The 17,068-nt window shown below is 39.4% G+C and overlaps 1 long non-coding RNA gene across 1 annotated transcript; it reads left to right on the top strand.

The window, feature by feature from the left end:
* The first annotated feature begins 9,864 nt into the window (after window positions 1-9,864).
* LOC107310348 lies at window positions 9,865-15,294 on the top strand. The gene is made up of 3 exons (XR_001553566.2): window positions 9,865-11,420; window positions 14,229-14,334; window positions 14,926-15,294. It is a non-coding gene; the product is annotated as an uncharacterized LOC107310348 (long non-coding RNA).
* The last annotated feature ends 1,774 nt before the right edge of the window (window positions 15,295-17,068 follow it).

The following is a 17,068-nucleotide window of genomic DNA, read 5'->3' as shown; positions in this document are numbered from 1 at the left end:
ACCTGATGGAGAGAAGCTCTGCAGAGAAGGACCTGGGGGTCCTCGTGGACAACAGTTTGACCATGAGGCCAGCAGTGTGCCCTGATGGCCAAGAAGGCCAATGGTATCCTGGTGTACATTAAAAAGACCATGGTCAAGCAGGCGATGGGAGGTGATCCTCCCGCTCTTCTCTACCCTGGTGAGGCTTGACATGGAGTACTGTGTCCAGTTCTGGGCTCCTCGGTACAAAGAAGATGGGGATCTCCTGGAGAGAGTCCAGTGGAGGGTCACAAAGATGATGAACATCCTGAAACACCTCTCTTATAAGGAAAGCCTGAGCGACCTGGCTGTTCAGCCTTGAGAAAAGAAAACTGACAGGGGATCTGATCAATGTCTATAAATATCTAAGGTGCAGGAGGCAAAGGGATCTGGCCAGACTCTTTTCAGCAGTGTGTGGCAACAGCACAATGGGAAAAGTCCACAAACTGAAGCAGAGGAAGTTCCATACAAATGTGCATAAGAACGTCTTCACTGTGAGGGTGACAGAACACCAGAACCGGCTTCCCATGGAGGCTGTAGAGCCTCTTTCACTGGAGTCATTCAAGACCCACCTGGATGCCTATCTGTGCAACCTGGTCCAAAGCTCTTCCAAGGGGGCCAGGCACCTGCAGCACATCCTGGGTGCGATAACTCTGATGGAAGTTTCTTCATGTTTTCTATGCAAGACTCATATTGGAGTTGTGGCAGGGTTCCTGAAAGAAGTCTGTGCTGCTCTTTAGGAATGTGCTTCTACTCAGGGCAGGTTGCTAAATTGCTTCTTGTATTAAGCAAATGCTTTCCAGTGATCCCACAGCAAGTGGCAGGGGTAGCTCATGCCCTCAATGCAATTACTGGCTCAGCTCTGGTATCAGGGCAGACTGGCTGCATCCATGCTGTGGGCCTAGATGTCTCCTCTGGGCCTCTTCGGCGCCGCAGTGGCTGAAATAATGCAAAGGCACAAAATAGCCCTCCTGAGTGTTTTTATAGCATGGAACTGAGGCTATATATGTCCTGGGATGTGGTTTATGAGATATTCGAGGGGCAAAATTTGCTGTAATAAAGTTGAAGGATTATAAAGAACAAAGGGAGTCAACTGGAGAGCGGAAGAAGCAGACCTGATGTAGTTTCAACCACAATGACTTTTCTATCCTTCCTTGGAGAATATTGTTCCCAGAACTGTGCACAGACTTTGTCTGCGAGAGACCCATTTGAAGCTGCCTAGAGTGAGGGAAAGATGAGATAATTCTTCAGCACTTGGTTGTATCACATGTACCTACATCATTTAGCAGTCCAGATAATCTTTTTCACTCAGAGGGCCTCTTCCAGATACACCTAAGGCTGCTCTTGTTGGTTTGCTGACTACAGGACCTGCAGTTCTGCTTTTCTGGGTAAATATCCCTCAAGGCTTGAAATGGAAGTTGATATTGGTTTCATTTAAGTCTCTGACAGTTTTACCATTAGCAAATCATTTTAACCTCAGCAATTTTTTATTTTTACACTATTCTGTTTCCAACATCTGTAACAGGAATATTCTTTGCCGCTGAGGTGAGGTAGTGCGGAAGACACTGGTATGTGGTAACAGCCACCACTTGGTGGCATCCCCTCCATGCTTTATTTAGCTGCCAACTGCAGCCAGTGAGCTCAGAAAACTTTCTAAGTTCCTGATTTATTGTTCTTTGTGAGTATTTAAAATAGCTAGCCTTGCACTAATATCGACTGATATGCTCAGAACTTGAAATATGAGTGATACACCTTTAGTGTGTGAGTATACACATTTACTGGTATTGCAGTTAAATCAAGTAATTAAAGTCTGTCTTTATGCTGTTTTTTGGAAGGCAGCTGTTTATTCACAGTCTGCATAAACTCCTGGCCCCTTAGTCTTGACCTTGTGGTGAACCTCAGTTAAAAATAAGCTTTCATGTTAGATAAGTTGATTAGAAAATAAAAATAACACATAGGATGTATTTGAAATGGGTTCTTGAATCTCTGATTTGTACTTTTCAAAGGGAGAGGTACAACATTTAAATTGCTAATAAATTGAGGTTTATGAGGATATAAAATGTAAGTGTCTGCAAATTCAACTTACCTAACTTGGCAACCTGATAATCAAAGAGTCATTATTGATAATGCTCTAATGAACTAATAAAGATCCCTGCAACTTTAGGGGAGAAGGAAAAAAGCTATTAATAAATTACACATAATTAAAACTTGCTGGCATATTTTACGATGATTTCAGCATAATCTGATGTTTTTCCCCTTCCTCCTCTCTGTGCTCTGAGTCAGCGCAATGTGAGTTGCACTTAGCAAAATACAGTAATGATTCTCTTTTGCTAATTTTCAGTTTTATTAAACGGGGTAAGGAACTTATCTGAGTTAATTTCCACTGTGAAGTTAACTCTGACAGTCTTAGGAGCAATACCTGGAAACATACCAGATTTCCACCGGAATAATCAGACATTATCAAACTACTCTGAGTTGAGAGAACACTTCAAAATTCCCAGTACCTTACAGGACATCTCACCTCTCTGTTCCTTCTATTTGAGAGCTGTTATCAGAGCACCAACTGAACAAACTACAGAGTAGAAATCTATGATCATTATCAGTCGTATTATACATAATCACATAATTTAGTGTTTATGCAGAGTCAGTAAAATGCTTCAGCATTTCTTTGCATTGTTTTTGCATGTATCCTAAAAAATGTGGCTATTTGGAGAATGCCAAAGTGTATGCAATAGTCTGCTTCTAGAGGGCAGCAAATGACTGCCTTTTAGCTGCAAGAAAAAATCCAAAACTCACATACAGTTTCACTGGCAAAACCAAAGGCACAGTCCAACATCTTGTAGTTAATGTCAGACTTCCCATTTTCTTTGATGGTAACAGGATAAAGCCCCAGTTGCCTTCCTTGCTGTCTTTGCTCCCCACTTTTTAAGTGGATAAATACTTCACATAGAATACATTAGACTCCCGTTAAGCAGTCATTATTTATTTCTTCTATCCTTTAAACAGAGTGAAATGAACAATGGGTACAAGCCTTACATTTCTATTAACTTTCTGTGGCTACAATTCACTTGACATTAAAAAAAGTATGAGGCATAACTGTAGTAGTATCTAACTAAATGTAATGTTTTTTCTTTCTTTAACCTGCTTTATCTTGTGGAGGAATGTGAAAGATTTTTTAATGCTCATACCCATACATGGTAGATGAGGATTGCGCAGTGTTTCCCCTTTTCCTGGAAAAAAACAAACAAAGAAGCCAATGATGGATTCACAAGTGTTGCTTAATGCAATTTCAAAAAAGAGATGATATGTAAAAGTTTTATTTTAAATACAATCCACTTTGATTTATGCATACATCTTTCTGTAGTTCCCTTTACAGTACATGTACATGTAAGCATATATCAGTAGTCAATAAAAATGGTGATAAATTGCCTCAAGATCTCATAATCATTTAATTCCTCTTGTTCTATCTCAGTAGAAGTTATTCTAACTTCACAGCCCTTTCCTCTTCCTCTTCTCTTAGGAAAAAAAAGTATACATATAATTTCTTCTCAAAATTATTATTTGTTGAATTCATGCCAGAGGAATGGAAACTGATCACATTGCAGCTTCTTTAGAGGCTGCAGATATAAGCTGATGACATTGCGGAGCTTTTCTAACGTATGCTTTATTCCTCATTGCTACCTATGAACATGGAAAGGTGAAAACAGTCATAGCTCAGTTCATGCTGATAATGCAAAGTCTGCATCACCGCCTAAGAATGTAGATTGTGTGTCCTCTGGCCTAAAGGGCAATTTTACCAAATATCAGAACTTCAGAAATGACAGCCGATGTAACAGAACCAGGCCCTCATGGTCATAAATGCAGCACTACACAGGTCAGCAAACGGGATTGTTCACATACACACTGAGGAACTCTCTTTGTAGCTGAGAAACATCTCTTGGTTATGGGAAAGCAATTATGGATCATACGTGCAGCACTCTTGCTGGTTCTGGCCGTTGCTGAGCGAACTCACTCCTTTCCAGCGCTGTGAGTCCAGGACCACTGGGAGGAAGGAAGGTGTGTGCTGTGTGCCATGGCTGTTTTGGAGTCTGACAAAGCCTACAGCTATTTTCTTTGTCTAGATGCATTGTTTACTTGTTCCACCAGTGAACAATTCCAGTGGCATATCTGGTGTAAACTGGATCTCATTTCAGTCACATTAAAAAAATGGCACTGGAATTACCTTTTCCAGTTCTGCATTAGTTCTTACCCTTGTTTTCAGCGCAAGCCCTGGCTATCTGTATCAGAAACCATTCACACTTCTGATTCAATTTTCTAATAGAGACAAGTCGAAAGAGTGACTCTCACCATAGTTTCAATTTTTTCTTTTCAGTGGTTATGAATAAAACATAATGTAAGGGGGGAAAAGAAAAGCTTTTGTTGTTTCTTCTGAAGTGTACAAAGGGAACATAGAATATTCTGAGTGACTTAGTGCCTGAAAAAATCACAGCAAGGCTTCTAGAAGAGTCAAGAGGTGAAACACTTTAGCTGGATATATCTTTGAGATGTCTTTAGCAGGGAAATACTGTAGAATTTTCACCCGTATAAAGAGAATTTTTGTTCTTCTCCAAGGATTATATTTAATTTTTGGCAGTGCGTGTATCTAAAAATGATGATTGCAGTGGCATAGTTGTTTCTCAGAATAATTACTCGTTTCTCATTTCTGAAATATTTGCACAGATACTGGCCCACAGCATGTTGCAGTTTAGGCTACTTAGTGTATTACTTCTTGGCTGCTTATGTCTTCAGCATATGGTACTTTATTGTGTTGGCCACAGAAATGTTCCATAGTCTTGCAGTAGCATTGAGTGTGGTTCTGTGGCTTTCAACTTTCATTATGTTTAATAACTGTTGCATATACACCAAATAGCATTTCCCGTATTTAAACCGCGGTTCTGCTCTGAAATGTGATGATTTTAAGATGATAACAACTAATTCAGCAAATAAGTTCCTTGTGCTAGCTGCATCATAACTGACTGCTGGCAAAACCAGATTTCGCTCTCTGTCCCACTGTTAGCCAGGCAGGGGCCGCTGCTAGTGCCCACTTGTCCGCGTGCTGTATCCAGGGCTATGTGTGCTTCTACGTGACAGCTCTGTGAACTCTTCCCCTGTTAATACGCTACCACTAAGGATATCTGCTTCAGCTATGGTTTTTATACAGTTACTGTTTGTTAAATTTTTCAGTCAAGTTTTAAATAGATCTCAGTAGACAAACTAAATCTTTTATTCCCATTTCAGGAATGAAATCCAAATTGGATAATTTAAAAATCTGGGAATCACTTCTGTGTTTTTCTTTCTCGTGATGTAGAATACATTTTCTCTATGATTATATGGAGGTAGGGATTTTTGTTTTGTTTCATGCAGTTTATAGGGTTTTGTTTCCAGCCCTTTTAAAATAGCCACGCTTTCACTTTGTTCTCTGAGCAGACAAGTAAATAAGCCAGCTTGACAGCTCCAGTGCAAAGCAATCAGAAAACTAAAGGCTGAGATAACCGAGCAAAATTTGAGGCTGAGTTCAGAGGTGTCAGTACCTTTCCAGTTTATAGCTCTATTGGGCATAACTGTTGTGGGCACAAAAGCTGAGGAGACAGCTTTTTCTGTGCTACTTTTGGAGATGGAGCTCAGTGAGAGGACAAGGCATGGCGCTGGCGCTGAGAGCTGCCCCAGACGTGTTGCATAACAGCTAGGGTGGCTGGCAGATCTGAGCTGGTCATGTGCAGGTCAGCTCACTGAGAAGCCCATTCTTTGGGCAAGGAGATCACTTCATATTCATACAGGGAATTTATTATGATCAGTTTTCAGTTTATTGCACAAAACAGAAAACAAGTGGGAAGCTAGTGCTTCTAAATTAATAAAATTGGCCATCTTTGTAAACCACCACCACCAACAAATACCTCTTAAGATTGACAGAAATAAAATATGTGGAATTAGCCATTGTTGCTGCTTTGAATTTGCTAAAATATCCATCCCATTTCTCACCAAGTGCACATATGGAGGCAATCTTGCTGTAGTGTAACATGAGCTGCAATAAAGTCATCCGCATTTGTTAATGGTCACAAACTCTCCACTTTCATATGTTGGAGTTTCATGCACACGCACACGGGCAGGCATGCATTACAAATCATTTCCAGTTCAAGCAGACATTAAAAACTAACTTGAAATTGAGATTTTTGCTCTATTACATTGGAAATAACTTTGTTCTATGCATGCTATGAGCACTCACTTCAAATTCTCCATGAGACATTGTCATCAGACAAATAAGTCATACTGCACTTTTCCTGCAGATTCCTTAAATTATTGGGCTCTTATTTGATTTATCACATGAATAATGTATAAGATCCCTCAGTCAAGCAAACCTTAAGAGAGCAATGCTAATCACTGAAACTGTTGGCTAAACCTTGTTTTCAGTGACCATGTCAGCCCAAAGAAACCACACCATTTAACAAAAGCCAACCTCACAGCTAAGAAGAAAGTGCCATACAATTTTTAGCTGAGATTACAATAATGTTCACACCAAAAGTAGAAAATAACACACGTTCTTGCCCTTTAAAATACTGTACTATGCCTGACCTCTGTGCTTTTTTTCACATAGTGGACGTTCAAGAAAAATACTTCTGGAAGAGTGATGCTACTGGCTGTTGCAATAGACTCAAGATATGCTTACTGCAAAGGTAAAGCTTTGAAATGTGGTGCTAAGTGTGGTTCTAGGCAGACTTTGGAGATGAAGCTCTTCCCGGAGAGGTTTTCACCCTGTCTGCCCTGCTGCCAGTTAGAGCCCAGCTAAAGCTGCTGGGAGGGCAGCAGTGTGGGAGTGCTTCAAAAAGCTGCCAGGGAACTGCTCAAAGGTCATCCAAAACTTGCTTACCAGTTCCTGCCATCACTCACAGAGCTCAACTGGTAATGACAACAGATTATAGCTAAAATGATGCTTATTATGGTAAAAATATATTCTTTTTTTTTTTTTTTTTTTTTTTTTTTTTCAGTTGAGAAAACAAAGACTTTTAAAAATATGCATGCTTTTTGCTTTTAACTAAAATCATGGAAATACCAAAATGCTTTCCATAATTGCTTTTAACTACAGTTTAAAGCAGAATCATCCAGCATCTGCATGATTATCTTCAAGACATTAATAATACTCCATTAGCAGTGTCTCCAATGCTTTGTGCGAGACTCCAGCTTTGAACTTTGGTGATGTATCATCATGATAGTGTACATTTATTGCAGATAATGCGGAGGTAAAATGTATACAGATTAATGGAAAATCAGAAAGATTATTTGTTTTCAACTAATTGTTTAGTTCATGTACTACATAACACAGCAAATTCTCTGTTAGCTGCATTGTTATTTATTCTTAAGGTTGTGTAATTTAGGTTTTCATACACTGCATCTGTCAGAGAGTTTAAGGGTTACAAGGGAGATTTAATTTTGTCAGCCTCGAAGATGAGGACATAATGAAGCGTGTCCCCACAAGGTGATTAATTCTATATTCTTCAGTTGAACGAATCTCAGTGTTTTGTAGGTTATATAAATTACTGTCAGATATGGACTGCATAACTGCAATTTTATAATATTCCAGAAAAAAATGAATATATGAAAAAGGCTGAAATGTTCTTAATGTAACTGCTTACCTTTCTTTCAAAATGTGCTAAAAGATTCCCATGGACACAATATTAAAGCGGTTTGTTCTTTGTGCAGAAGTCTAAGACATAATGCATTAGTTAAATAGTGAATTACAACAAAAAGCTTGTGACAAACACTTTGTCCATAGGCATTCTTACATAAAGCAGACTTCTTTGGGAAAGTGAAAAAACGGAAAGTCGTAGCAAGAAAAAAAGCAGCTATTAAATCATAAAAATGGTTGGAGCAATGCTAATTCACAGAAGATGGAGGGTAGAAAGATACTGGGTCCTGGGAGATTCATTTGAGTGAGTATACTTGTTTTTGGGAACCAGTAAAACCCTTCTTATCTCTTGTGCAGCAGCAGGAGGATATGTTCCCAGTGCAAACATACTTGGACACTTCACAGAAATCTGCTGAAGACTGATTTTATTAAAGCTGAGCTTCGTTTAAGTTAATTTTTGTTGTATACATAAGGAGTTCTAAGAATTGATTAGAAAGCCAAAAGAGAATGAAATATATTACAACTGTAAAGTATCATTTAAATAATAAATTGATGCTTGTAGGAATTTAATCTTCTATTTGACAGTAACAGGAGTGCATACTTAACAGAAAAAGTGCCTGATATGCTAAAATAAATCATGTTTTTTTCTAAAATATTCTTTAAAATGAAGCAGTCCTCCTTATTTTTTAAATGATTGTTTTTTGCTTGCATACAAGAAAACCTTCATCTGAGGAAGATCCTTTTCCTCAGACTTCACGACCTGTTGTATCCGGAACATATTAATGGCACTACTGTTTCTTTTATTTTTTTTTTTTTTTTTTGACCACCTCAGCTCGTAAGTTGATGATTTTCCTTTCTCTAAAACCCTGAAGAATAGAACCAAAAATGGAGAGGATATTTCAACACATAATTAAATGATAGAAAATGATGGTGCACTTGGTGTGCTCTTTCTTTCTGTCAACCCTATGCTCCCCCATTCATTAGGAGCTTGAAGTCCCACTGGTATTATCATTCAGGTTTTGAATTACACTGCCTGTTTCATCAATATGCTTAGTTTGTGGGGGTTTTATATTTTATTTTCAAGTTGCAGCTATCTAACTGTGTTCTGATATTTGTCTTCGTAGGTAGAAAATAACTTCCACAGCCCTAGTGGGAGTGAGACTGTGAGTTCAACAAAAGAGTAAAGAAGCAAGAGGCCTGGATAGAAAATGAGCTTAAGAATGATGGAATGTAAAGGTCTAGAGGCACTGGAGAGCTCCTCAGTGAGCCATGTTCTGTGCCAGGCAGAAACTTTTAGTGGCATCCCATCAGCTGCTCTTCTTTCAAGGAGTCACTTTTTTCCCATTTTCTCCAAATCCAATCAGCCATCTAGCTTCTAAGGGCAGTCAGGAAGCCACCCAACCTCTTTGATTCAGGGCTGGTTGCACAGGTCTACAGCCCCAGCCGGCCAGGGAGGGCAGAGGGAGAACTGCTTGCAGCACCTTGTTGGGGCTCCTCATAGCTTGTTTGAAGCCCCTGAATGTTTTACCTACTAAGCACTGACTGTGCGTATACACAGAGGAGAGGCTTGCCTTGAAGGTTTACCTCACAAGGTATGGGATGCCTGGCACGAGCCGAAGGTGAGGCCTTGCTGGCTGCCTTTGTGTGGTAGGAAGATGTGCTAGATAACAAAAGGTGGATGTTTGAAATTACAGCTGAGAGCTAAACACATCCCGATCCTGGGAATTCTTTTGAAGGCAACAGTAAGCATCTGTTTTTCTTTTGAGTCTGTGGCCTTTGACTCGTGTCAGCCCCAGTTCTGCAGTAGTGGGAAGGTGTGAAGAGAGACACCACATCTGAGAGGGCAGTGAGCCTACCAAGAGCAGTGTAGTGGACTTCTAGGCTTGAAGAAAACTCTTTAAGAGCTGCAGATACACCAGTAAGCCTGGTGGCTACCAGTGGCAGAACTGAGCTCTTAAGGTGGGATCCTACTAATAATATGTAGTTCATGGCTTTAGTAATCAGCTAAAATATATTTTAGCTTCTTGAGAGAAATTGAAGTGATCATTAGCTTGCATAGAGCTGACACCAGAAATAAGTCAGAAAGGATCTCGATCTGAGAACATTCACATTCCTGTAAGGTATGTACATGTGTTCTCAAGCTTGCCTTTTCTTTTCCTGGAAGGGCTTGTTCTGATTCAGTTCATAACACTTTCAATTTCTGCCCAATGTTGGTAACTTTTGAAGAGTTGTCAAGAGGCAGAATTGTCTGATTGCCGGGAACCTCTGTACATTCTCAATGAAAATGTTATATTTCTCAATAAGAAGAATGTTTGATAAATGTCTAAGTACAGTGATTATTATTTCAATCTATGGCCATGGGAGAGGAGTCATTGTAATGTACAATAATTATGTATAATCATTATATATGCATGCATAATTTATGATTGCTGATGAATAATCATTATTTGTTGTACTTTCTTTTGGAGGGAATGAACAGAACAATACTGGGTAAAGAAAAGTTTGGGGCTTTAAAAAATTCATCTAGTTACACTGCAACTTCATACATTGATATGCTAGCCTAATGTTTGCCTCCCTGTGTTTTTCTTAGGACTGCAGTGTGTTCAAAAAAACACATGCACAGGGCTGAAAAAATCATGAAGCAATTTTGTGGTGTAAATAGTTTTGCTGTGGTGATTTCTAATGTGGAGAGGCACTGAAATAGGGGAGTAGGATGACGCAGAAGAAACTGCTCGTTTCTTTCAGAAGCTCCAAAGTGTTTAGAGGCTTCTTGTAACATTACCAGGAGCAGTATGGAGCAAAATTTACATTTAAAGCTCTCCTTGTATTCTGGGATAAGCACTACAGTGAGAGGAGTGGGATGAAGCAAACTTTGTGCTCCTTTACATACTTAACCTGTGAAAACACTGAATGAAAAACAGACTTTGCAGGCAATATGAAAATAATTAAAGCAAAAGCAGGTCTTCACCTTTATTTTTGGCATGTGTATTGAGTCTCTAACTTCGTAACTGTTTGAACCTGATCTTTGATTCTTCCTATGTTAATGAGAATCTTCCTCTAAAATCATATTTTGAAAGCTGCCGTCTTTTTTTCCACTTAGAAGCAGGAACTTAAGCCATTTTGCTGCCTGAAAGATTTCCTATTTATGAAGCTCTGATTGTCAGTGTCTGTGAGCAGACTTTTTCCCCAGGGTGGACAGGAAGACCACTCCTATCTTGTCAGGAGAGGATACTTTCCAAAACTGATTTTGTGTTTTTGTGTGTATGTGTGCCTTCTCTCTGAACTCTCTCAATAGTCATTAGAAAGCAGTTAAACAAAGTTCTCCAGCTGAGACCTATCAGGTTTGTTGTTGAACAGAATTCTTCTAGCACAGCATTGCTTTTAGAGAGGATCAAGTTCAGGGCAGATACAGACACCAGCAACATCTGGCAAACTGACAAAATCCATAGTCCTTAAGCTAAAAATATCCATCTCGTTCTGAATGTTTTGTACCTTCTTGTAATCTTTCATGGGAGAGTTTTTTCTATCTATTTTCTGGAACTTTTGAGATCTAATGTTTGCTGAGGCCTCTCAGAGACCAGTAGTACCAGTGAAAACCTCAGTATAGTTATCTGTTAAACTTGCCTTGACAGAGAAGCAAGCCAGTGTGCTGGGTTATCCGCAGCCGAGCAAGGTGGCTCATGAAGTGTTGTCTCAGGAGCTGTCCAACCATCTCCACACAACGCTGATGAGAGGAGTTTTTGTAAGTCACTACACATTAAGTTTTCCTATAGCAATCTATTACTCTTTTCCTTCTGCTTCCTTCAGTTTCTGATGTAAATTTAGTCTTGGCCATTTACATTAGTGTTTTCTTTTGGTTTGTTAATCTATTTTCAATCTTGACATTTCCCCTTTTATATGCCTAGAGAGTAATCATATCTCATCTGAGACTTTGTTTGACTGTGTTAATAATCCGAGTTAGTTGGCTGTTCTTATTTTTTTCCCCAGTTGTTCTTTTAGCTCTTCTCAATATCTTTTCCTGTGTTTATGGACAAGGGGAAGCAACCTAAAGCACAGCATAACAAATCAGGATTTCTACTGGCAACAGAGTCCATGTTAGCAGTACCAAATCTCTTTCTAACTAATTTAATCAATTTTAAGTTACACAATTTTTTTGTACCAAAATCACCTCCAGTGTTGACATCTTTGGTTACAATCAACCATATAATCAGTTACAAAAACATTTTTTCCCTCTCCTTCCAATATCGCTAAGCTAAATGGTAACAGAAGTTCTTGTCATTAGTCCCTTAGTACAATAGTTCATACATTATTCTGTATGTTCATTCTCATTCCTGCTGCATCAGTCTTGAAGCATACTCAAGAAAATCACAGGCACATCACAATAAAAAAGAAGGCATGTTCATTGCCATAAGGAACTTGTAAGCTTATTCAAAACTTGACACTACTTGATAGTATCAAAACTGAAGCTGAGGTAAATCAATAAGAATATGGTATAACTGAGAAAAGCAAAAATAGAGCATGATGAGATTAATACTTCTTCATTTAGTGACTAAACTCAAGACATTTTATTTATTTTTTGGATTGATGTGCTGCTGCAAATATAGCTTACAAAATGTTGGAAATAATCAGAATGGATATACAGAATAAGGAGGGGATATTATCACTATATAAAGACTTGTACCATACACACACACAGTCATAGAATGGTTTAGGTTGGATCCATTAAGGCTCCTTAAGGATCATCTAGTTCCAGCCTCCAGCCATGGACAGGGTTGCCACCAACCAGATCAGGCTGCTCAAGATCCCAATCAATCTGGCCTTGAATGCCTCTAGAGGTGAGGTATCCACAACCTACCTGAGTGACCTGTTCCAATATCTCACCATCCTCTGAGTAAAAGATTTCTTCCTAACATCTAACCTAAATCTCCCCTCTTTTAGTTTAAAGTCATTCCCCCTTGTCCAATCACTATTAGATTGATGGTGTAAAAAGTCAGTTCCTCTCCTGCTTGTAAGCTCCCTTCAAGTACTGGAAGGCTGCAATGAGGTCTGCCCAGAGCCTTCTCTTCTTCAAGCTAAAAAAGCCCAAATCCCTCAACCTTTTTTCATAGGAGAGGTGCTCCAGCCCTCTGATCATCCTTGTGGACCTCATCTTGGGTTCTGAATGCAATTCTGATCTCTGCTTACAAGGACAGAGAAATTACAGAAGATACAGACAGCTAAGATGAATAAGAGGATGGAGTAGTTCCCTTATGGAGAGAACCTATAAAGTCTGAGACCCTTCGAATAGGAGACAAGAAAGATGTGGAGGTTTGATGAAGGTTTAGGAAATTGTTGGGTTTTGGATTAGCTGAATACAGAAAACAGCTCAATACTAGAAATAGAGGGGATACAGAGAAGTCAGTAAGAAGCCAGTTTACTTCTTCTATTTAAGTAGACAGGTAATTACTGGAATTTCTTGCTTCAAAAATATGTTTGAAAAAGGTTCCACCAATCTGTGGATAGCAGGTCCATATTAGATCCTCATTGTGGCCTTCCAATATTTAGAGGGAGTTTATAAATAGGAGGAAAATCAACCTTTTACTCGGGTAGAGAATGATAGGAGAAGGGGGAATGGTGTTAAATTAAAGGAGGGGAGATTTACATTAGATGTCAGGAGGAGGTTTTTCACTGAGTGACTGGCATGGTGCTGGCACAGGCTGTCCAAAGAAGTGGTGGATGTCTCATCCCTGGAAATGTTGAAGGCCGGGTTGGATGGGGCCGTGGGCAGCCTGATATAATTCTTGATCTAGCAGTTGGCAAATCTGCCTATGGCTGAGGAACTGGAATTTGGTGATCCTTAATGTCCCTTCCAACCCAATAATTGTCCCATGGAATCTTAATGAGCAAAATGTAGTTCCTAACAGGTATATCTGTCTTGTCCACACTGAAAAGAATACAGCAAGTTGCTAGTATTCCCCCCACCGAAAGCATAGAAAAATGTCACATATCTTCTGTGTATTGATTTACTCCACTGCTCTTATACTGAATTGGGTAATAGCTTGCCATTAGCTTGTAGTTCATCATCTGGTGGCGTCTAATCAATAGATCAAGTGGTAGTTGCAGTTAGTCTTATTTCTACATCTCAGTGTACAGATCAGCAGAGAGTTTTGTTTGTTTATCTTCTTCAAGTGTGATCCAAGAATTCCCATTCTTGATGTCAGTATGGATGCCAAATGGTACCAAGCCTACTTTACACCCTATTTCCCTCCTGCAGTTTCCCCATAACCACATTCAGACATGTTCAATTTAAATTATATTCTCAATTCAAATTTAATCTTAATCCAAAGTCAACTTTCCGTTCCCCAGTCCATTTTTTTCTTTACATTTCAGGAAAACATTCCTTCTGACCTGACTGACTCATTAAAGAATTTCTGCACTTGATTTTCTCTGAAGTGCCACCTTGGTTTCTCTGCCCTTCTGTTCTGTGAAGTCCCTTTTACAGTCCTCTCTCTGATGATTTCCTACAAACCTCTACTTGAGATTTACAATTCCTTGTCCTTCCTTTCAATAGGCTTTCTTGTTGTAAGAGGAACAGTTATCTTCTGGACAGCTATTTGACATCCTTGGCTATCATACTGAACTACCTGCACATGACTTAATCCATCTCATACTGTTTGGTAACTGAGTTTATTTTTTTAATGCTGTGTATAGAGAAACTGGTGCATGCATTACAGCAGCACTGCTGCAGTCATAGACCCTGGAAGGTTCAGATCATTGGCAGACCTGAATCATGTATTCTGGCTTTCACTGTGGGGAAACCAGGCAGATTCAAGAGTGAAGCAGCTGCTGTTGCTTGCTTGGTTTTGCCCAAGTCCAAAGTTTCAGAGTGAATATTTCAGCCCAAGGAGTCTGGAAGTGCTCTAATGTGCCCCAGCTTGGATGTAGCCTAAAAGACAAGAACACCAAGGATTATGTTGTTTTCTATTCATTATTTATATGTATTTTGGCCCTAGTCAGGCAAAATAGAGAAGAAAAACACATGGCTGTATTTGTGTTACCCGTTTTGGAAATCACTGCTTCAATACTGACACATTCAGGTGTATTACACAAAGCTAAGAAGTAACATTCATAGAAATAACTGTATGGCATCTCATTAGTTTGGAAAAAAAACCAAAACAACAAAAATAAAATCAAATCAAAATGAAAAAGAAATATCGGATCTCATTTTGACATTTACAGCTCATGAACTTCAGATTTGTGTTTGACAGGTCTGTATTGATCCAGTGGAAAAAGTATTTCACTGTGGAGAAAGTGAGACAGAAAGAAGAAAACATGTGAGTCATAGAAAATGACATTTGGACACACAAATGAGTAGTGTGGGCATATTAACTGCGGACATGTGAAATGAGTTTTGAAATGACAGCAACAACAAAAAAAGAAAGATGAGAGGGATGCAGTGAAAAGTGGGAACTGAACAACGATTATGCTTGCTTTGGAATGGGCTGCTGGCTAATGGCAAAACTAATGGTAACAGCTGATACATTTCTCAGTTTCAGATGGACTTTGCAGTTGGGATGATGACATAGGCCACTTGTCAACAGCAGTCTTTTCCTTGATTTATAACCTGGTCACCCATCCACTTCTGAACTTTTGTTCCTCTGAACTGGAGAAGTCATTGGAATAATAAAGGAAAATTCAGAATTCTTTCAGGAGCTAATAGTTTTGTTATCTTGTGTGAGTCAGCTTGTGTGGGAGTCGAAGAGCACTTTTGTTAACTCTGTGCAGCTATTGAGGTTTAGTGTTTAAATGAATGCCTATGAAAGTTGTCTCATCCAAAGACATCAATTTATTTTAAGTTTTTGGAACAAATGTATTCTTACAGTCTCATTGGTATTGGGTTAAATTCCTTAGCGTAAAATGAATTGCTTATCAGATTTTACACATTATGAAAGCTGTACCCAAAATGTTGCCAGGATTGCATCTATTAATTGGTAGAATTTAAAGTTGAATGCAGATGGTAAGCCTATTAATAAATGATGGGTGGGGAAGTACACACTGGTGCTTAGAAAAATATTATATGTCAAGTGTACTGTATAGATTAAGACGGAACTGATTTTTGTCCCTAAGGAGTTTTTATATATACATGCAAATTAGACTTAATATATGTACGTCAAAGAAAAGAACAACTGTGGCAGGATGAAATTGCTCACTTTTAGTGAAAAATAGAAATAGTCTCATTAAGAGAGAATATTAAACAAAAGAGAGAGTGTAACCATCCTAAGCCATCCATGGGTGAGGAAATATATTTTAATCAAATACAGCATCTCTCTGTGTAGAGTAACACAATGAGAAGATGCAGACCTGCAATATCCAGATGTGTATTTCAGAGCCTGATGTGACTGCCTGTGTACTTTGCAAGGGTTTGCATGCCATGGCAAAGACAATGAACACTTTATGAGAGTACCACAAATTCTCATGGAGAGTAAAAAGCTGCTGTATTACAGAGGTGACATCCCACACTGAATTCTGAACATCTCATTGAGATCTGTATTAAAAAGAAAAATAGACAAGCTCTGATCTTTTCCTTTCCAGTTGATGGGGATGTATGAGTGTTCAAAGAAGGGCAACAAAGCTGGTGAGGGGTCTGGAGCACAGGCCTTATGAGGAGCGGCTGAGGGAGCTGGGATTGTTCAGTCTGGAGAAGAGGAGGCTCAGGGGATGCCTTATTTTTCTCTATGACTACCTGAAGGGAGGTTGTAGTGAGCTGGGGGTCGGCCTCTTCTCTCATGTAACTGGTGATAGGTAGGACTAGATGGAATGGCTTCAAGGTGTGCTGGGGGGAGGGGGGGCTCAGGTGGGACGTTAGGAAATTCTCCTTCTCTGAAAGCATGGTCAGGCAGTGGAATGGGCTGCCCAGGGAGGTGCTGGAGTCACTGACCCTGAAGGTGTTCAAGGAATATTTGGATGTTGATATGGTTTAGTGAGAACCATGTGGTGATATGTGGATGTTTGGACTGGATGATCTTGTAGGTCTTTTCCAACCTTGGTGGTTCTGTGATTCTGTGAGTGTGGAGATCTTGCAGGCCAGCCCTGTACAAGTAGTTAAAAAAAGGCTCAGTAACCCAGTTCTAAACTTCGCATTTAAGCAAGCTTGCTTTTGCAGATGCGCAGACCCCCAGGCACCCAATATCCACTGCACAGCTGCATGGAGGGAGTATTTTGCTGATAACCTAGGATAGGATTGGACCCACATTGCTATCCTCAGAGTACTGGGGACTTTTCTTATAGAGACAACAGCAACAGCTTTTCTTCTAGCTGTATGAAAGAAAGACTTTCCTGCAGAAGTGAATCTGAGAGATGATATGGATGAAGCCAAACTAGTCAAATAGAATTTGTATAAAAATGATTCTA

This window comes from Coturnix japonica, chromosome 2, assembly GCF_001577835.2.
Source record: "Coturnix japonica isolate 7356 chromosome 2, Coturnix japonica 2.1, whole genome shotgun sequence".
Classification (NCBI taxonomy): Eukaryota; Metazoa; Chordata; class Aves; order Galliformes; family Phasianidae; genus Coturnix; species Coturnix japonica.
Note: the sequence above shows the minus strand (reverse complement) of the source record. Positions and strands in the feature narration are given on the sequence as shown.